Source organism: Manacus candei, unplaced genomic scaffold (assembly GCF_025592945.1).
Source record: "Manacus candei isolate 608988 ecotype Guabito, Panama unplaced genomic scaffold, ASM2559294v1 h1tg000065l, whole genome shotgun sequence".
Classification (NCBI taxonomy): Eukaryota; Metazoa; Chordata; class Aves; order Passeriformes; family Pipridae; genus Manacus; species Manacus candei.
The window spans coordinates 877,271-899,066 of record NW_026138113.1 but is presented as its reverse complement, the minus strand read 5'-3'; the positions used below and the strand labels follow the sequence as shown (position 1 = coordinate 899,066).

The following is a 21,796-nucleotide window of genomic DNA, read 5'->3' as shown; positions in this document are numbered from 1 at the left end:
TCTTTTCTGTCACACCCAAATTTTCCAAAGTGAGTAAAAGCAGGAGAGTAATTTTCCTGACTTTTACACATCCAAACAGGACATTTAGGAGAGGGGTGGATGCAGAATTACTGTGGAGCCTCTGTAAAGAGGACTTTCATGGAGCAATCACTTGGAAATGCAATTAAATTAGCCTCCTGGAATCACACATCTATCTATACCAAAGAGATACCTGGACTGGCAACACACACCCTCAACAGAAGTAAATAAACAAAAATCAGAGCTAAAAATCACAGGTGAAATCACCCTAAGAGTAAACAGGGATGTGCTTCTGCCTCCTGTAGCTGCTTTTAGAAGGATTAACCGGAGCTCTCAATGCCAGCAAAAGCTCTGCTGGGCCCTCTCGATTTTCCTGAGTCATCAGACGGTCAAGAAAACAGCGGGATGGCAGGAAACACTGGATGTCTGTCAAACTCCAGAGAGGAACCCGATAAAGCCATTTATTCTATACAGGAATCAAAACCAGTGCATACAAATTTCCGCTCCCAAAAACATTTCGATGATTAGCTTTGATTAATGGTGCTGCCAGAGGATCATTCATCACTATTAACTAACAACATCTTTTTCCACAGTATTTTCAACTCCCGAGAAGCTGGAAAATGAAATATTTCTTTTTTATGGCTTTTTTTCCTGTTCCCATACTCATACTGGTTTGGAGTTTTTTTAGGGTTGCCCACAAGACCTGTTTAGATCCGAGAGGGTTGGTGAAAACCTCTGTACAGCTCAGGCGGGTCCTGTTAACAGGCATCTCTTTCCATTTGTTATTAGAATCACGGAATTGTTTAAATTGGAAAAGTCCTTTAAGCTCATCAAGTCCAACCATCCCCCAGCACTGCCAAGGCCACCACTAAACCATGTCCCCCAGCACCACATCCATATGGCTTTTAAATCCCTCCAGAGATGGGGACTCCACCACTGCCCTGGGCAGCTGTGCCAGGGCTGGACAACCCTTTCCACAAAGGAATTTTCCCTAATATCCAACTGAAACCTCTCCTGGTGCAACTTGAGGCCATTGGAGGGCTGCTGAGGAGCACCCTCTACTAAAAGGCTGCTCAGTGTAGTTGAGCTTCTAGAATGACTTTCCCTCTCCAGTATTTTTCTGCTGTAGGAGAGAACTGCCATAAAATCTTGAATTTGGAAGCCAGGCTATGGGAGCATGAGATGCTGGATTAGCAAAGATACAGCATAAATAAAAATTAGGTTGGATTTTGGGCTGCAGCAGCATCCTACCAACTACCAAAGACACAGGGGACATTGAGCTTTCCTGGAGCATCCAGGAAAACATGGAAACACAATGCCACACATCCAGCCTCAATGGCCAAGACCTCCATTCTGCCCGAGTTATTCCCTGCTTCCCAAATGTGAGATTCGAGTGTTGGCTTTCACAGGCTGAACACTTGGGTTCCTACAGAGGAATTATTTCAGAAGGCATGGTATCATTTGGGCTCACCCTGTAAGTAGCATCATGTCATAAGAACACACAACCCAACAATAAATTGGGAAAGGATGGCTCAGCCTTTCCGGATGCAGGCCAGAAGTGTCCAGAGTGGCTGACAGCAAACAGAACCTCATAAAACTCCACATACATGAGCACAACATGTAAAATGTTCTCTACTGTGTTATCTGATTTACCAATTCAGGAGAAATTAGGAGGCTGTTTCCTTACCTTGGCCAGGTCCACGTTCTAGCAGTGCTGTCTAGGATGGCCTTGGGGTTAAGCTGTGCTCCCACTCCAGTCCCAGCCCCTCATCTAGTGCTGGACACCTTTGGAATGAAGAACAAAAACCCATTAAGACATTTTGGGAGCAAACAGAAAAGTTTGTGTTACTGCTCCTCCGTTTTCTCATCCAGGGATATTAGCAATGAAAACAGCAACCAGGGAAAGCACCTAAGAAATTTTAGGAGAAAAAGCTGCAAGGCAGAGAAAGAATCACTTGTGACAGTGGTGTTAACACCTGCCCTTCAGGCAGGAGGCTGGGAAGGGTTTTCCACCAAGTTACACATCTTCCTCCAGCTGGGGTGATGCTGTAGGTGCAGTTAGGGCCCCTCATAGCCCCACAGGCTTCAGGTCTTTCCCCAAACACCTTCCAGTCTTTCTAGTTATCAGCCAGGCCCTTGGGAGAAGCGGTTCCTCCAGACTTGTGGAGACTAAGTGGTGGAGACCCAAAATGCTCCTCTTTAATGCCATCTCCCAGTGCCAAATTGGGGCATTTCCAGGAGATCAGAGGAGGCAACACTAAACCTCAGGGAAAGGCAGGGCTCTTCCCTGCTTACTCCTCTTCCTCTGTTCCTCTCCAAACCCAAGTGGTGGAGCAACCAGAGGACAGTTTGATGCACCTTCCAGGTGTTCCCTGTTTCCAACCTCCCCATGGCAGATCTGCCCATGAACAGGAGCAGAAGGGCTGAGCTGCCCTGGCTCCCAGTGCAGCCGGACATGGGTCAGCTTTCCATGAGCCATACAGAGCAACCATCATTCTTCTGACAGCTCAGGAGGCATTTCCAGACCCCTGGACTCACATTCTGTCACTGCAGATCGGAAAAAATCTCCAGTCATCCAAAAATGGATTCCAGCACGCCCTCCAGGTAATTCTTAAACCTTGAAACAGGCCTGGAGAGCGATCATTCCCTTCTTAATCCCCTAAAAACACCCATGGGAATGGCAAATTGGCTTCCCCCACGTCTGCCCCTTGCCCTGGAGCCTCATTGCTCCCTGTTCAGAGTTGGACAGATAAAAGCTGTCTGGAATCTCAGCTTTCCCAAGAGTTTAGTTTCAGGTCAATGAGCCTATGAAGAATAATTGCACCAAGGGAATGGCACATGCCATCACCATGATGTGATGTGGCTAGAAGGGCTTTCCCCAGCTGATGCTGCCTCCTGGGCCACATAATTCCTAAAAACACCTGGCTGCTGCCCCATCCTGGAGATGCAGAATCTCATCCCAGCACTGGAAGGTCACAGAGATGTGCCCAACTAGTGACCTTTCACTCCTTTTCCCACCAACACACATTTATGTGTTAATAGCAATAACTGTGCAACCTGGGCTAGTGGAAGGTGTCCCTTCCCATGGCAGGGGGGTGGGATGAGGTGAGCTTTAAGGTCCCTCCCAGCCCAAACTGTTCCGTGATTGTGTGATAATATATTGATAATGTTTATAAACACACTCTATGGGTTTATATTTATGCTTTGTATTAACCCAGTGTTAATGCAGGTGTCTCAAGTATGGAACAGTAAACAGAGACTGCAATGACAAGAAAAATAAAGCTAATTAACACACATCCCTGCTCCAGGCTCATTTAAGCTTCAGGAGGAATTTTCAGCAAACATTCACCAGCCCTTCCCAAAAATAAGCCGCTGGACAAAATCATCTCCTGCTTTCCTTTTGGTCCCTGAGCGCTATTCCACAAACACATATCCCCTCCATCCCTTCCTGGCAAAAACAAGCCAAAAACCAACCAAAAAGAAGGCAGCACACATGAACCAGAGGCCTGTGACAGCTGGGAAAAACAAGAAACAACTCTTTACAAATGTGCTTTTTTTTTTTTTTTTTGGCTATGAAACACTAGAAAATGAGGCCTTTTGTATCCAAACAGCTTCAAGTGCTTCTAAGGCCTGTCCACAGTTGTGTTTATGGTGGTCTATAAATATTCCATTGAGCCTTTTCCTTCCAGTTCATCCTTCATCGCTCCCTTTTTGCTCTTCAGCAATGCTCAAGTAGGAGCTGCCCAGGGCTGACCCTACACTCTCAGATCCCTGTGTGGCATCAACCAGGGAAGTAGAAGTGATGAAACCACCTTACAGGATCACCTACTTATAATTCCTAGAGTTGGGATCATCACAGTGGAGATTTTTTTGCACAGAGAGGCTGGAAACCAAACTTTTTTTCTTCTTTTCTAATAATCAGTTCACTTAAACGATGGAAAGAGAGCATGATGTCCTGCCACCTCCTACCAAAAATAGATACAGCAGTGGTTTTAGGGATTACTGTGTTGAAAACAAGGATCACAGGATACAAGGAAAGAGAAACTGTGATCACTCCTCCTCAGAAAACTCCTTAACTCTGCAGATGACTCATTGGAACAAGTGCCATTGGAAACATCTCTTTTCCCAGTGCATCCACTGATGTTCTCAGAGGAGGAGCAAAGGTTAAAGGATTAAGGTTTCTCCTCCCAAAGCCTCTTTGGTGACCACCACCCACTGGCACTGCTGGGGGTCCCCAACTTTGACCTGAGGGTTTCTGTGCAGGATATTTCTCCCCCTTTTCCTCCATCCCTTGAGGATTTTGCTCTTCATTCTCATTGATATCACAAGTGCTGCTTCCAGGACTGGATCCTCTAGGACTGGATCAGTCCTTTGGTAGGTCTAAGGCAGTGCAAAGGATCCTACCCAGTTTGTTTGCACCCAATCTCAAGGAAAAAAAGTAGGTCCAACATGAACGAAGGAAAGGAGGAAAGCATGACTCCAGCAGTTTTCATGGAATTTTGCCAGGTTGGAAACACTGATGGCAATAATTGCCCATAGCCTCCCAAAAACTGCTTGTCACAGATTTTCCAACTGCTGAAAAATACAGAAATACATATATTTGTAAGTAACCACCAGACTCCATCAGCTCCTCTTGACCAAATCCTCCACAATGACATTATTCCATAATGGCATAATCCTTAGAGAAAAACCACAGCATTCTTGGACCCCCAACAGAAACTCGACACACGTAATACCTAATACTAGAGTGTACTTTAGACCCTGGTTTCCTATGAGTCATTTTCCATCCCACTGTCTGCAGAAAAATGCTCTTTTTTTTGTTTATTTATTAAAGATTCTCTCAATGGGTTTACTGATGACGGAATAAGGGAGAGAACCAGGCAGAGATTCGGCATCCCAGGGACCTGCCACCGAATCTGGCCTAACTAAACCCATCTGCTTGGGACAGGACCTGCTGCCAAAATCTGATTTTAAAGGGGCAGTTTTAGAGAGGGCAGGATCCAGACCAGGCTTTGTGTTCTAAAACAAAGTTGTGTTACAAATAATAATAAAAAAAGAGATGTTCTTTAATTTATTAGGAGTGACACGGGATGGAAGGACGAAGTTGTTTTGTTGTGTTCCACTGTTAAAACTCAGTTTTCTTGGCACAAATGGAGATGCCCCCAGGCCTGTCTGGAAGAGCCCGCGCTGGGCAGCTTTTCAGCCGGCGCAGGAAAACAGGCAAATGAAACCATGTACCAACCCCAAAAAGTGAAACTGCCTGGTCTAGATCCATGACCCAAAGAGAAGACTGGATCCAGGCCTTGCCTGTGCTAGAGTCTGTGCAGAGGGACTATTTAAAGCCAGCAAGAGGCAGCTCAGCATCAGCCCCGTGGGTGCAAAGCAAAATAATTAAATAATAAATACATTTAATTGTGCTATTCGATCAATCTTCATCATCTCAACAACTCAAGCCTGAGCTGTAGGAGTTTATTTTCCAATTTAATCTTGGAAAGATCCATTTAAACACTCTAAAGTGAGTAGCAGGATCTTGTGGGGATGTTGTTGAGCTGAAGGCACTGGGTGAGTTGGGGCTGCCAGGAGCTCATCAAAACTGGGTGGGTACCCCAGCCCTGACAGCAACATCTCCCATCTTCAGTAGAGGTTTAACCAATTAAACCTCTTCATTTTGAGTTAGGACACTCAGCTCTGCTGCACCACCCTGTTTTGGTGGCAAGCTCCCAGGTCACCTGATAAATAGAAGCTAATCTTTCCTTCCTCATCAAAAAACAGCTACAGATCTCTGTTTACAGGTTATGCTGGGTTTGTGCTCCATGTCAGAGGTTTCTAAATGGAAAAAAGAAAGGCCTGCAGGCAGGAGGCTGAGCTATGCTCCAGTTTGCCAAATCCAGTGGCTATAGAGAGGGACTCATCCAAGCTTGCTCTGTCACGCTTGAGCTACACAAGACTGAGAGTCACCAGCTGAACAGCCAAAATATCCCCAGACAACACACCCTGCCTGTACTAATGACTGATGAAATGAGAAACAACGTGTTCATGGTCCACAGGAGCTCAGATTAACTGATGGTCGTGATCCATGCAATGGGTGCCATGAACCAAAGGACCCGCAGTAGGTCCCGATGATGACGGTGCCACCGCCATGAAGGAGCGCATTGTCTTGGCCTGTGGTGGGACTCGCTGTTCACATCAACACCAGCAACCACAGATCTAAAGTGATAACATGGGGAACACCCCTGTTTCAAAGAGAGGCTCTGTCTTCCCGCGCTTCAGCCAAATGCAAAGAATAAACTCAAATAGATGCATTTATATCCATGTGTCATAAATCCACGACACGAGCACGACAGCCAAGGCAGCTCCTTGACCTCTCTGCGGCGCTGACAGAAGGTCCCTGGTGCAAATCTCACACGTTTGTCTTAGATTTGTTCTTAAACTAAACGAGCAAAGGTCAAAACTGAGTTCCCATAGGAGGGCACATTTGCTGTCCAGATGGCAAAAAACATGAAGGCCTTTTCTGTGAGCAGAATGGACAAACAGATGCTTTGCAGCCCTAACGTCATTCTGACCTTCCCACTGTCGGGAATATGCCTTTTCCCTTGGGCTTATGCATTGGAGATGGAATTTGGACTAGGAAAGCAGAGTGCAGGGAGCTACCTTATTCATATGGCACCTGGTCTGTATGTAATCATAGAATCATAGACTGGTTTGGGTTGAAAGGGACCTTCAAGATCATCCTGTGCCACCCCCTGCCATGGGCAGGGACACCTTCCACTATCCCAGGTTGCTCCAAGCCCCATCCAACCTGGCCTTAGACACTTCCAGGGATGGGACAGCCACAGCTTCTCTGGGCAACCTGTGCCAGAGCCTCATCACCCTCACGGGGAATAATTTCTTCTGTACAGCTAATCTAGACCTACTTTCTTTCAGTTTTCAAGCCCAAGGAAGCTCAGTGTAGAGCTTGAGAACCTCCATAAATCCTGGTGCAAAGTTCAACCTTGGGATGAAGTCCCTGAATGCAGCACATGGGGTTTCATTTCCAATCTTTGGCACAACCCTGAAGTGACTCAAGAGTAGTCTCCAAAATCAGGAGGTCTGCTGGGGAAAGAAGAGAAGACAGCCCCAAGGCTTGGAAAAGCCCTCCAAGACCATCAAGTCCAACCTGTGATCGAACCCCACCTTGTCACCCAGCCCAGAGCACTGAGTGCCACGTCCAGTTTTGCCTTGGACACCTCCAGGGATGGGGATTCCATCACCTCCCTGGACAGCCCCTTCCAATGCCTGACCACCCTTTCCATGAAGAAATTCCTTCTGATTTCCAACCTGAACCTCCCCTGGCACAACTTGAAGCTGTTTCCTCTCATACTCTCACTTGTTCCCTGGGAAAAGCAGCTGAACCTCACGTCCTGTGAAGACAAGGAGAGGCAGAATTCTTTGAGCCTCCACCCTGCCCTCAGCCAGTAGTTTGGTGACTGTTCTCCAGGTCCCACGATGGGGAAGACGCCCATGGAGCTCCATCCAGACCGCAGAGCAGAACTCCCCCACGCACAGCACTGTGCGAAATCTCACAGAGGGAGAAAAAAATCCAACAGGGCCATGGCCTGGAGTCAAAGAGTGTCCTGATCCGACAGTCCTGGAAGCAGCACTGCAGACTGAAAGCTGCAACGATTCCCAGTTGTTTCTGGTTTGTTTTCTTGGGCTAATTGCTTTCAGGCTGTCAATAGCTGCATGTCCTCCACAGAGCCAAACATAAATCTGCTCGAATCTGACTTATCCCAGAGCAAAGAAATGTCCTGATTGTTATTCTAGCCAGGAATGAACACGTTTTTATTGGCCTGAGAAGTGCAATCAAGCCCCTCAGAGCAAAAGTACTGCCCACCTGCCCACCTCCTGTTTCTGTATCCCACAAAGAGATAAAGTTTCTTAAACCTGGTTTTTCTGAGGTTGAACTACCAGGTAAGAACAAAGGCCTCTGATGGCAGAAGAATCATTGCTCTTCAGCTGGAGCTTTTGTATCTCCCCCCAGTGCTGAAACTAATGCGATGTGAAAACTATTTCCCAACGCAGAGGAAAACTAATTCTCCAGGACTAGTCTGAAACATGCAAATATAACCATGATCTTTGCCATTTGCAACACAATGGAAAATTGCTAATAAAAGTTCCTATTGTGTCGGGGCTGTAATACCAACCCCATGGCATTTCTCTCTTTCCCTCCCTCCCATTTGCAGCCAGGCAGCTAAAAATGGCTTCAGACTTCTCCGCCCAAATGCTCCAGGTCAAACAGTGATGCTGAAGCACCATGATGAAAAGTCTGAAGGCTTAGACTGCACAGCCCATTGGTCCCTCCCAGGCTCAGGGGATGAAGTGCTCCCAGTCCATGCTGGAAGACAGATGGATGCTCCAAGCATCCAGAGATAATGCTCCAAGCCTGACTGACTCGAGGGTGGACCTCCCCAAAGTGCAGAAGGCTGTAGGACTCCCCTCTAGACCCCAGTTAATTCCACCCTAAGTTATGGGATAGGGGACACGAAGTCCAACTGGCCTCTCTCATCCCTGACATCTCCAATCCAATGCCACTGCTCACGTTGCCTCTGTCTCATGAAATGTGGTAAAAGACCTTTCCCCATCCTCATGGCTATGATGCACCTTCATTTGGACACAGTTCCCCCTCCCCCTCCCTCTAAAAGGGAGATGTAACACGCACATGTACAGCATTGATGTCTGCTGGTCCCAGCCCTGGGAAAGGGAGCCCAGACCCAAGAATTAAAAACTGGGCCAGTATTTCCAAGGCTCGATGCCCACAGTGGGACTCCTTGCTCCATCCTATGGTATGGAGACATATGACCCGATTGCTTTACAACCTACCCAAGCTCCCAACAGCCTCCTCCTTAAACAGGATCACACTTACAGGGATGCCAAGGGAGGGATTGCAAACCCAGCTCAGACCTCCCTGCTTTGAGGGCTGTGAGTTTTCCAGAGCATCTTTCCAACTCAATTCCATCTTCCCAAGGCTTTTGGGCTCAAGCAATGAAGTGGCAGCAGCAGGACAGGGGTCAAGCAGGTGAGAAGAGGCAAGTGCAGCTCATGCCTCTGCTCAGCCTCCTTGGATGGGCGCTTGCATCTCCCACCTTGTGTTTTCCCTTTCCTCCTGCCAACCCCTTGTGCCCCAGAGGATCAACATCCCTGTTTTACCCCAGCCTCTCCTCAGGAAGAAAGTGTAGGATTAAACTGTGACACACATGAGATGCAAACCCCAACACAGAACCTCAGAGCTTGACAGGCTGCAGGAAAAACACCCATTATGGGGCAAATGGGGGCAATTAAGAGTTTTCATCTGACACCAGTGGCTTCAGTGTTTCACTGAGGCAGCCAAGTGGCTTTATTTCTGTCTATTTGTTAATAATCTCATTATTTACAGGACACATGTGCTCTCTATTACCTTTCATATTCCAATATTGACGGGACATCTGAGGCTGGTTAGTCTGTTTGTAACGGGTCCATCTTCAGCTTTTTGGTATTTCCTGGTTGGCACTTGACCAAATCAACACACTCCTCTTTCCACTTAAAAAGAAAAAAAGAGTCCCTGCAAGGAGCTGCACAAAGCAATTACCTCACTGAGCAATTCCTAATGCACCAGCTTTAGGGAATTTATAGGTTTTAGGAAAAAAAATCAACCCAAAACTGAAAAACAACAGCAAAATGTAAACCCTCTTTGATTCCTGCAGTTGTCAGCTGATGAGCGCAGGCAAGAAAAATAGTTTGGAAATTGGGAACATTTCCAGTGAGGAGGTATTTTGGGGTTTTATTTAGGGGTAATGGTGATTTTTAGGAGGATGGAGGAGTTAGCTGTGGAAGTCAGCTGCACATCTGCAAGCCGAGGACACGCTGCCAGCACCTGAACCTCTTCCACTCGTATTTCCTCTTCCAATTGCAGCTGACAGAAGCCATGGAAGAAGCCACATGAGGCAGCAGCATCTTCCTAGATGCTGAAGACATCTGCTCCAGCTGATTTAAGAAGCAGCAGCCTGAAAACCTCTTATCACATTTGGAGTAGAAGGAATTGTAGGGACAATTCCCAGGCAGCTGTAATGGGCATCTGCAGAGATGCCAAGACAGATCATACCCTCACTCTGCCTCACCATGGCCTCCTCAAAGCAGCCAAAAGCCGTGAAAAAACAATCCCTGAAAAATCTGCCTCCACCCTTCCCAGAAAACACCTTCAACACCATGACCTTACACACCACAGAAGTTCTGACTGCCAGCAAGGATCCCACAGAATGGGTCAGGCTGGAAGGGACCACAGTGGGTCATCTGGTCCCACCTCTCTGCTCTAGTAGGGTCATCCTAGAGCACATCCAGGCAGTTCTGGGATATCTCCAGTGAGGGAGACTCCACAACATGCCCAACAGTTGGGAGTGGTGGGGATGGGGACCATCACAAGCTGCAGCTCCTGACTACCTGAGTTGCTGCCAGATCCCCCCCGGCACAGAGAGGCAGCTTTCCTGGCATTTCCAGCTTCTCCGAGGTTCAGGAATGGCCCAGAACATGACAAAACACGGAGTTGTTAGCAAAGCAGAGAGATTTGGGCTGGAGTTCCCGGGTAAAACTGCCAGATGTGTCACTTCTACTCAGAGCTGAACTGGCAGATCGGGACCGCTGGGGAAAAAGCTGGAGGGGAAGGAAAGGAAATCAAACCATGTCCCAGGTCACCTGTTTGCTTTGTGCCAGCGCTGCCACCTTCCTCCGGCAAAACACAGCCTGAAGATCGATGAACAGGATTCCTCCTCCACTCCTCCATTCATTCCCCCACTCCCTCTGCATCCCTTGACCCATTCCTAGGCATTTCACACCTAATTATTTACTATCCCTAATGGATGCTCATCATGCATCCACTCCTGGTTTTAATCAGAAGCGTTGTGCAATCTCTGGGACACATCAGCCACCAGCCCCGCTCCACCTCTGTTTATTTAATCCCAAACAATGAGTCTTAAGGACTTTCTCTGGTCTTGCTATACAGGCAGAAGTGTCAGTGCAGAGAGAGAGAGGGACCTCTCTGAGATAATGTTCCAGGCTGAGGTTTCATCAACGTGATGGCCTCGTTAACAGCATGTCCCAGATAACAATCCTCCAGCACTGGCATTCCTGAGGGCTGAGCAGGCACTTTAATCAAGGAAGGATTTGGTGGGAAATAAAAGCCCAGCTCTGTTCCCATGTGCTCTGGTGGTACAGCTTTCCATGCCAAAAGTTCTGCTGGGATGGAGTAACCAAAGATAATCAATACTTCCTGCAAACACCCCCTTGATTCCCAAGGTCCCTCTTGGGACCCATTGGTGGAGACAGCTGGAAATCTGTGGGAGCCACCTGCAGAGATGCTACAATCTGTTCACCCCAAGTAAAATCAGCACCTGAAATCCCCCCAAAATCTGTTGGGTGCTATGGAAAGCTGTGCTGTGCTCTCCCTGTTCACTGCTTGGAGTTTCAAACCTGATATGGGGAACAAGGGAGATTATGGCTCTTTTTTTTTTCCTTGTAACCCTTTTTGCCTGGCTGTGATCTTAATCTGAGCTCCTGCCTAGCAAGAGGCAGACAAATAAACAGGGTTGCACCACTCCCAACCCAGCCTGGAATCACAGCATCCTCGTCCCAGAGAATTGCTCCTTGTGGAGCCGCTCCTGGGAGTGAATCCATTCACTTAAATCCTAAATGAAAAGAAACCCTTTGAAAACTGTGGCAACAAAAAGGGCATAGAGCAGTCCTTGGTCCTGCAGAGTGGTGCTGTGCCTGGCAGCCACCCATCCCACAGGGAAAAAACGTATTCCACAATGTTTATTTTCCATTCCTCCCTTCTAGGCAGCCTGTGCTGTGTGCTTGCCTTGTGGAGGAGCAAGAGGATGAATTCAGGCCCATTATGGACAATTTTCCTCATCCCACAAATGCTCCCAACCTCCTGCTGCTGTTGGCATCCTCCAAGGGCTTAGAGATGAAGAACTGACCCACAGCAGGGAACTGTCTTCTCCTCACAGCCCAGATCTCCTGGAAATATCCCAGGGAAGATTAGACCTTGTGAGCATCCCAGCAGAGCTTGCTGGAGAAGTTCAAGGGAGAGGGACAGAGGGAAAGATCAAGGGGAAATCCATCAGCACAGGAAGTTTTCATTAAGCCTGACTTCAGATTTGGCTTTCCTGCTCTTCCCAGAGCTAGGCTTACTCAAAAGATAGGACAGTTTTTACCCCAGTGAACATCATGGGTTAGATGTACAGCAAGACTTTTGCTTTGAGTCTTTTTTGCCTGCTGTGGGCACTGACAGGGAACTCATTTTTCCTGGGGAGCTCTGGAATCGATAGAGCCCTTTTCCAAAAAAGCCTGACACCTACTTGCTGGGATCTCACCTTGCTCTTGGCAGCTGGAGGAATTTCAATGCATCTACCTTACAACAGGAAAAAATCCATGTGGTTTGGCCTCAGAGGAACAGCCAAGAATTTGGAAAGAGGAGGACACAAAGAGTCCCACAGACAAAAACCACTGACATCCAAACCACCTCGTGCCGGAGCCTCGGTGCCGCTCTCATGTTCCTCAGCACAAGGCTCTGTTGAGTCTCTTGATCCACTTATGGATTCTTGAGGTGTTTGAAATCTGTCCCAAATGCACTTCAGGGCTTGGACCCATATCTCAGTTCATTTTTCAGCTCCTTTTTTACTCGAGCAGCAGTTGTCTCCTTCTCAGCTTCAGTGTACTTACTTTTCCCTCTATCCCAGAATCACAGAATTCCTTCTCCAAGGGTTACCCTGCAGGGTGGAGAATATTTTGCAAATTGAAATGAAAATCTTCACGGCAGCTCCATTCCAAATGCTACTTGTGGTTTGCAGCTCTGCCTGAAACAGGCACACAATGACTTAGGCAGATCTTCTGCAAAACCAGGCCCTGACTCTCCGTGAGCTTCACCTCCATTTCCTCTGGGACTCCGGGACCTCTGTCATTCCAAAGCCCTTTTAAAATGTCATCACTTCAGGAGAAGCAAGTCGGTGCTTGAGCCAGGCCTGGCCTGCTGGGTGATGAGACTAAAGCTTTGAACTTTGAGCAGTCTGGAGAGCTGAGAGGAGCCAGAGCAGGAGCTGACATCACCCCAGCTCCCAGGCAAGCAGGCACGGATTCCCCCCGAGCCTGAGCCGTAGCCACTGTGGGATGGTGACGGGAAGCCGGGATGCTGCAGGGATGAGTCACTGGCTGGAGACTCTCCTGGGAGGAAGGAGCAAGAGTTCCTTTGCAAGAAGTAGCTTTTTTCCACTGTAAATCTTCTAAGAACAGTGATGAGTCTGAAAGGTCACTGGGGCTTGGCACTGGTTTGGCAACTGGGAGCCAAATGGCTTTGATGGGAAAGAGGAGAACACTGAGAGCCTCTCTGCTAACAGGCTTCACCTACAACGTGTCTGGTTCACTATGGACCAACTTTCCTCATCCCCTGGCTGCTCCAAGGTGGGCAGAGGTCAAACACAGGCTTTTGCAGGGCTGGGAATTCTGGTCCTACCTCAGGGAAGGGGAGTTTCGTCTTTCTTTGACTTCAACAAGGGAAGGATTTTCAATGAAGGTCCCAGTTTCTATTTTGAGAGGGGATGTCTAGGGAATAATGATCTAAAACTGCAGGTATTCTCAGGGTTCTAAGCGGACCCAGAGCTTTTAAATTTGCAGGAAAGGCCTCGAACCTAAATATCATCAGCACTTTGCCCCCATTCAGATCAATGACATCCCCGATAGGAGTCACTTCCTTCCACACATATTATTCACTGAAGTCCCTTTTCCTGGATTTTGGAGAGGAGCATCAACATTAAAGGGCACATAGATAGAAAACCCTTCATCCAGAAATGTGGAAAAGATGATTTTCAGTGCTCCATGATGGAGCTGACACTGCTCTGGCAGCACCAGAAGTACCCAAAACGAAAGAAATCAATCCCACACTGGAGGTCTGAGCATCCTCAGGAATGGAAGGTGGGAGATCAAACCCCACAAAAGCAGCCATGCAAAGCTTTAGCCCATCCAAGACTGACCTCTTCAGAATGTCTGGTGGTACCACAGTCCGAGGGAAAGCCAGTGAACAGAGAGGTTGTCAGAGGAAAGGTGAGAGGAAAAACATGGTGATGATGACAAAAAAAGCCTCTGTGCAACTGTCCCTCAGCACTTCCATAACACTAATTAAAGACAGAGGAACAACCTGATGACGCCAAGCATGATAATGACTTTCCAAGGTCCATCTCGCTCAGTGTTTTGTCACTGGAAGTGGCCAAAAGCAGATGGATAGGGAAGGGTTTAAGAATACAATAAACATGCTGTGATTTTTTCCCCCAAATATTCCCCCAGCCTAAAAAAATAAGCAGCTCAGGGATTTCCTGAGCTGAAGGAGGTGTTATCTTTGCATTAAACAGGGCTTGGGAGATTTGCCTTCTACAAACCCCTCCATTGTCCCTCAGTTAATAATGAAAGAAGAGAAAGAAACACTGCAACCTATATTGATGATTAGGTGTCAGCCTAAAAGGCAGGGAAAGAAATTAAATTTATTCACCTGCCCCTAAAAGTCAGGTCAGAGAAAGCCCCAATTCTTCTTTTGACAACAAAGTCTTGGTTCATTAACAAAAGTTTTGCTGTAAAGTCTTTCCTCTGACTTAATGGGACGGCTCTAGAGTCCTTGGAAGGATTATTTCAACACTACAGGCTGAATCAGTTGGTTCATTAAGCAGCAAACGTTGAGAAAATCCACCAGGGATTCCTTCATTCAACATTGTTATTGCTTCTATTAAATGTCTCCCTTGATTTTTCAAGCAGCTGCGAGTGAGTTGTTGCTTTTAAAGCAAATGAATTGGGGACCCATCAGCACCCAAACACATCTGGGTGGAAGTGTTAAGGGGCCTTTTGGGCTGGAAAAAGGCATTTAAAGGCATTCACCGCAGAGGGACATCACGGGAGATACATCCCTCCTCATCACACATCTGGAAGGGGCTCCAGCTGCACCTTTTGCCCTGCCACAAACCCACTTTTCTAAGGAATTTTGCTCTGCATTGTTCCCTGGACAAACACAGAGTAAAGGCCCTTCTGCACATCCCTCCCTGGATGGCATCCAAGGAATGCTGCTGAAGCTTTCTGCTCCGCTGGAGAAATGAGTGTATTCAGCAGGACAAGTCTGGGCAGAAGGCTTGGTCTAGAGGACCTGCCTCAGCCTAATTTCAGAATCAGGAATTTCTGCCTGGCTTGAGTAAAGTTAATTTTCTTTGCCATTCTTGGGATTCGTTATAGAAAATTCATCACTCTGAGATTCTTTTCCTTACTATGTCTCCTTTCCTTGTCTTAACACAGCAGGTGTCCCTGCCCCATGGCAGAGGGTGGAACAGGACGGGCTTTAAAGTCCCTTCCGACCCAAATCATTGCAGGATTCTAATATGGAAAAGGGTAATTTGTCTGGGAGCTGTTTCCCAGTTTACTACTATGCAGATCCTCACTCATGAGTGACCTCCAGATACCACCATGACACCACCAAAAAACCTATTTTGCTGAAAACCAGCCAAGTGACTGGAGGAGGGTCTGACCTGAGGGTGGTTTCCACCCAGATCCTTTAAAACCCAAGGCTGCAGCACCCAGGCCTTTGAGGACAACAGGGTGTATGTGGAAGGGAATGTATCTAAAGGGAGTGATGGGAAGAGCATTTTGGAAAAAGGAGAAGAGCAGCACTGAGTCAACACAGTGACAGGGCAGATAAAGAAGCGGGAAAACAGCTTTTCATCACACAAAACTGCCAAATTCCTCACTTTCATGGCAAACACAAACACATCCCACTATCTCCACGCCTTGGCTCTGTGATCCACAAAGCCAGGCCTTGGACATAGCACTGGAGCAGCTAATTGCCATTTAAATCATTAGCAGGGCACCAAATTAGTGTCAGGGCTTCCTGCACCCTTGGGCTGCTGCCTTGTTTCTGCAGCACAATCCCAGAGAGGAAGCCCTGCTCTTTGTTAATGAGGCATTTCAGCACCTCCTCAGGATCCTTATTGGTCTCTAATGAGGGTGAGGGTGTTTGTGGTATTTGACCACTTGCCTAATTAGTTTACAGCACAAGTGCTCCCTGCTGAGCTGGAGGTTTATGAGCTGGAGCTTGTCCTGGACCGCAGTGCTAGGAAGGGAGCTGGTGGCTCCAAATCTGGTTTCTCCAAGCTCAGCTCCCACCTACCTCCTTATCCCACCAAAAACCAACCAGGGAGCACTCGGGGAGCAGCACCATCCCACAGGCCATAGTTCCTGCCCCCATAATTCATGCACATGGGTCTTGCTCCCCCCATAGATCCCTAGGACCAACTGTAGGGATGAAGGTTTGCTTTGCAGGTTCCAGAGTTCAGCCATCTCAAAGTGTATTTTCCATAGAGTCACAGACTGGTTTGGGTTGGAAGAGACCTTAAAGCTCATCACATTCCACCCCCTACCATGGGCAGGGACACCTTTCACTATCCCAGATTGCTCCAAGCCCTGTCCAACCTGGCCTTGGACACTTCCAGGGATGGGGCAGCCACAGCTCCTCTGGGCAACCTGTGCCAGGGCCTCACTACCGTCACATTTTTCCCCGAAGCAGCAAAACAGGGTCAACTGCTAAAGCTCTTCTGCCCCAGTCCATGGCTTGCAGATCCCTCAGTGGCTGCAGACCACCCTTCCAAGTGGCTACTCTGTGGGCAGGAATATCTGTCTATGACTGAGTACTCCTTAGGTTGGATATCAGGAAAAGGTTCTTCCCCCAGAGGGTGGTGGGGCACTGAACAGACTCCCCAAGGCAGTGGTCACAGCCCCAAGGCTGACAGAGCTCAGCAAGCACTTGGATGATGCTCTCAGGCACATGGTGTGCCTCATGACTCCCTATGTCCCTGGCAATGCCAGGGGGTGTCACTTGAGATGGGAACCAACTCAATTTGACCTGGGCTTGCACCCCTCCTCAACTGGCACCAGCCAACATCCACCCCAGTTCCACAGCCCCAGTTTGGGTTGTTTCAGAGAAGGCATTGGGTTTCACTGCTAATGGGAGAACAATTGTGGTGGAACTTCAGAAATGTCTCATATTAACCAGAAAAAGCATTGGAGATTTTAGAGCTTTGACCGAATTGCGTCTCAAACCTTTGGGACTGGAAATCCCCAATGCGACAGCAGAACCAAGAGAAGAGCTACTATTTGTTGACAACCTCTTGAAATCATACTCTCAAAAATGTCCAGTGACTGGAAATCATTTCCCTCAAAATTTTCAGCTCGTTAAAAAATGTTATAAATGCATCTCGAATTCCTAAAAATGGCTTGCTTTGCTTTCCACCCTGAGATTCTTTCATATATATTTTTGAGTCTGATTTAGGAGGATTTCCAAGGAAGAAGCAGCTCCAACCACTGTAATAATTCCTCCCTTCCAAACCCCAAAAACCTTAACATCGAAAAAATGTGATATAAATGAAAAAAAAAGAAACAAACCCAGCATGTACACGCAACCAACTGCATATAGATCCGTGTCCTCTGCATGGGATGAAAAGAACATCTAATGCAAACCATGTTGCAGCAGCTCAGCTTTGCCATGGTGACCCCAGGATGGACCCCATGAGCTGCTCCTGTGCCCAAAATTCCCCGAAATGTTGGGCTCCCTGAGGGCTCCGAGACACAAACCCCCTTCCAACGACCTCTTTTCTGTTCCCCTCAGCAGGGAGAGTTGTTTGTTTGGTTTTATAAGTCGCAGCAAATGGTTTAATGCAAAGCAGGAGCAAAGAAACAGCGGGGCTTGCCAAATGCAGAGCATCCTTCCTGCCCTTTGCCTGTGGCTGAACTGCTTCCCTTTGGATTTTTTGTTCCTGTGAGTGTTTGGGTTGAGTTTTAAATCATCCCTGACAGGCCCAGTTGGTGACTGTGACACCAGCCCATGAAGGGAACTGCAGAAACTGGTATCAGGCTCAGGCTTAGCTTGACTGGGACAGCAGTTCCCCCCACCAAATATCCTGGTACCTCCTTCTCCCTGGATTTTTCCTCCTCTGTCCCCAAAGGACAGACACTTGGAATTACAGGGGTACACGGTGTCGGCAACCTCCCAATTCTCTTCCTGGTACAGAAATAATCATTACTAATCCTCCAGCCTCACTTTCCTGTTTTTCACAATTTCTCCTCTTTTCCCCCCATTTCCCCTGTTTTCCCCCCATTTCTCCTGCATTTCCCTGTTCCCTAGTCCTCGGGAGGCACCATGTGGGCTGTCCAAAGGCTGTCCAGGGCAGGAGTTCCCAGCACATCCCTCATTCCTGCCCCAGCACTGAGGCTCTGCCAGCCCTGGCTCAGGGGGGTTGTGCAACAGCTCAAGGACAACAAGTGGAAAAATCACACTTCCAAGTGGGAGGTAACAAGATGCAATTCTGTCTATGCAGGACAATAAATCACCTCTAAAGACTTTTCTAGCCTTGAAATATGTGGAGCAGAGGGCAAGGATGTGGCCAAGGAAGGAAGGACTGTGGTTGCTTTTGCCAGAAGGGAAAGATGAAAGCTGAAGAAATGCAACAGCAAGTTTTAGAGCAAAGGAATAAAATATGTTCCCCATCCCTGTGCATAAGACAAGACATGCTTGGAGATGTTCAGCACCGCAGCCTAAACAATGAATTAGGCTCTGCAGGCAACGCCATGTTCCTGAAAAGTCTCAGTAAATGCATGTTTGGGACAACAACAAAGTGAACTCAAGCAAAATGTGCTTGTTTCATCATCACCCAGGTCCAGCACAGCTCCCCAAAGCTCCTCAGTGCCCTCAGGGGCTTTTCAGTTATAACTGTGTTCAGAGAATCCCAGAATAGTTTGAGTTGGGAGGGACCATAAAGCTCATCCAGTTCCACCCCCTGCCATGGGCAGGGACACCTTCCATTAGACCAGGTTGCTCTAAGCCCTGTCCAACCTGGCCTTGGACACTTCCAGGGATGGGGCAGCCACAGCTTCCCTGGGCAACCTGTGCCAGAGCCTCACCCCCCTCACAGGTAAGGATTTCTTCCTTTTTATCCATTAGCTGGAGGTCACTTGGTGTTTGTTATTAGCCCAAGCAAGACAATCCAACAGCGCAGTAAAAGACAAAAAAGCAAAATATCATATTTGTCTGAAAATTTTGGGGGGTTGGCAAGGAGGGAGAACTGAGAGTCCAGTGCTGGTGACAGCAAGCTGCCACTTGACAGGGACTTTCAGCCATTGCCTCCACTGATGACCTGATGGGTGATGATCTTGGTCAAGCTTGTTCACCTCTCTCGGTGTTCACCGCTCACCTGTGCAGTGTCCAGGGCTGTGGGTGTTATTCACAGAGAAATATGGCATAAACCCCACCTGGTGTGACTGTTTTCAGTTTAATCCCCAGGGGGGACATTCCCTTCCTTCCCATTCCCGATATATCACAGCCCAGGAGGAAGCTGAGTGCAGTCACTCACTGATGAGCTCAGCATCTCTCTCCTCCCAGGCTTTCAATTTAAAAAGCATTACAGGGATGTAATTGGATTCAATTGCTACTGCACATGGCATCATATTCCATATCACCAAGATTGTGTTTGGCACAGCCCCTAATGAGGGCAGCTGCAGCCCAGCCCAGCCAAGAACCTGTCAGAAAATGACAATCCAAAATAATTCTGTAAAAAAAGAGAAAGTGTAATTGCCACAAAACCAAACGGGTGCTGCATTTACCTCCCCTGCCCACAGAGGACGAGCTGGACTGTGAATCTGGTCTGCTTTAAATCAGGAAGGCAGTAAGTGTTGGTGGGGGGAGCAGCTGCTGACAGAGAGCCCCAAAGGTGCAAATTGGACACACGCTTTGTTTCCAGCACTGAACAGACACCAGCCACCACCTCAGCCTCACCAACAGCCCCTGCACTTACAAAGGGGCATTTCTGCAGTGCTGTCACCCACCCTGAGGTGGGATTTCAGCAGCTTCCACTGCGGCTCCAGGAAATCTCAAAATGAGACCTGCCCCCTGTTTAACCACCACGGGGAAGCACCTCAAACAGGCAACTGCAGCACTTGCTAAAGAGGAGGACTTTCCTCCCCAGAAAGGAGCACTTTCCCCAAAGGAGAACCATAGAACCACAGGATCATTTAGGTTGGAAAAGACTGCCAAGATCATCGAGTCCAACCATCCCCCCAGCACTGCCTGAACACATTTGGCAGTGCCCTGGACCAATCACCATGGGGTATCTCAGCACTGCCAAGGCCACCACTAACCCATGTCCCCAAGTGCCACATCCACGTGGCTTTTAAATCCCTCCAGGGATAGAGGCTCCACCCCTGCCCTGGGCAGCTGTGCCAGGGTTGGACAACCCTTTCCATGAAGAAATTTTCCCTAATATTCAACTTAAACCCCCCATGGAACAACTTGAGGCCATTTCCTCATGTCCTATTGCTTGTTACTTGAGAGAAGAGACTGACCCCCAGCTTGCTACCAGAGCAACTTCCCCAGAAAACCCTGGAGTTGTCTGCACAAAACACCTGCTATTGGCTCCTCTCCATTTCCAGCTGCTAAATAATTGCTCACATTTCTGCTGTGTTTACATCACACATTCTCCACATTTTTTCTGGCCAGGTAAGACCTTGCTGCAGCTTCCCAAGGAAAATTGTCCAGGCCAACACATCCAGGAATGCCAGCCATGACCTCTCATTGGAGCACATGTGTCTGGGGGAAGGTTGGGTGCAGATGACAGCTCTCTTTTTAAAGTTTCAAAACACATCAAAAATTCAGCAGTGAAGTCATTTAACAACTGGGGCAAATCTGAGCTCAGCTCCAGATTCACACTGACCATTCCATCCTTCCCCTCCAATCCTTTTTGTTGGAGAAGCCCCTCCACAAACACGGGTTGGGTTTGAGCCTTTCTGTTGAGGTTACTGGTTACCTCACTCATGACAGCAGGTTCTGCAGTGTGGGCATCTTTTCCACCATGACATCACTACCCCACTTTTCCATAAGTTCCCAAACCCTCATCAGCCATCAGGGCAGGTTGGCCATGCAAGACTCCACATAGCCCATTGCCAACCTCCTGAGCTCCTCCATTCTCCCTCAAACTGGGTATTAACTTCTCTATATCATTCTGTGGTTTGTGGTGCTCTTGGAGGAGCCCAGTTGAGCTGTAACAGCCCCATGAGTAACCAAACAAGGGAGGGTGGATAAAGCTGTGACTTCTTGGAGGCAGATGGACAGATGGAACCAGGAGACAGCATCTCCCTCCAAGCCCTGCCAGTGTTGCCTCTTCATCACTGCACAGTCACTTCATGTTGGAGGACATTTCCATTGCACACTTTTGTACTTGTGCTCAGATAAATCACACACTGATTTTAATGCTCATAAATAAAAATGCAGAACAGACACAATCCACGTGTGTGTTCAGCCACGAGGACCTTCATTAAAGCCCTCCCTGGTGCTCTACAGCAGGAGCAAAATGTACTCAGGGTAAGTTATGCGCCTCTTTGGACCAAAACCTTGGCTGTGTGTCCTCGTTATCAATTCAAAATGTGCAATCAAAGCATCCTGACATCCTGCTGGAGATGAATAATTTAGAGACAGGAGTCTCTGCTCTCATTGCCACAGACATAACTTGCACTGACCACAAGCAAAGCAGGAAAGAACAGAACTAGAAAATTAATTCGAGTTCTCCACTGCTTTGAAAGTCAAATGCTGGTTTTGTTTTCAGGGGCTCAGATGGTAAATATTCGAGATGAGCCCAAACCACAACATTCAGCTCCAAATCTGAATTTTCCCAGCATTCGGGGTACAAAGATTAAAGGG

At 47.9% G+C, this 21,796-nt stretch overlaps 1 protein-coding gene across 1 annotated transcript in view; it reads right to left on the bottom strand.

Annotated features, from left to right (window-relative positions):
* Positions 1-21,796, bottom strand: part of ZNF469 (zinc finger protein 469) — a 225,809-nt gene that overhangs the window by 95,830 nt on the left and 108,183 nt on the right. Inside the window, exon 3 of the mRNA XM_051805704.1 lies at positions 1,706-1,803. The gene's annotated coding sequence lies outside the window, so the exon portion shown is untranslated. The remainder of the gene's footprint in view (positions 1-1,705; positions 1,804-21,796) is intronic.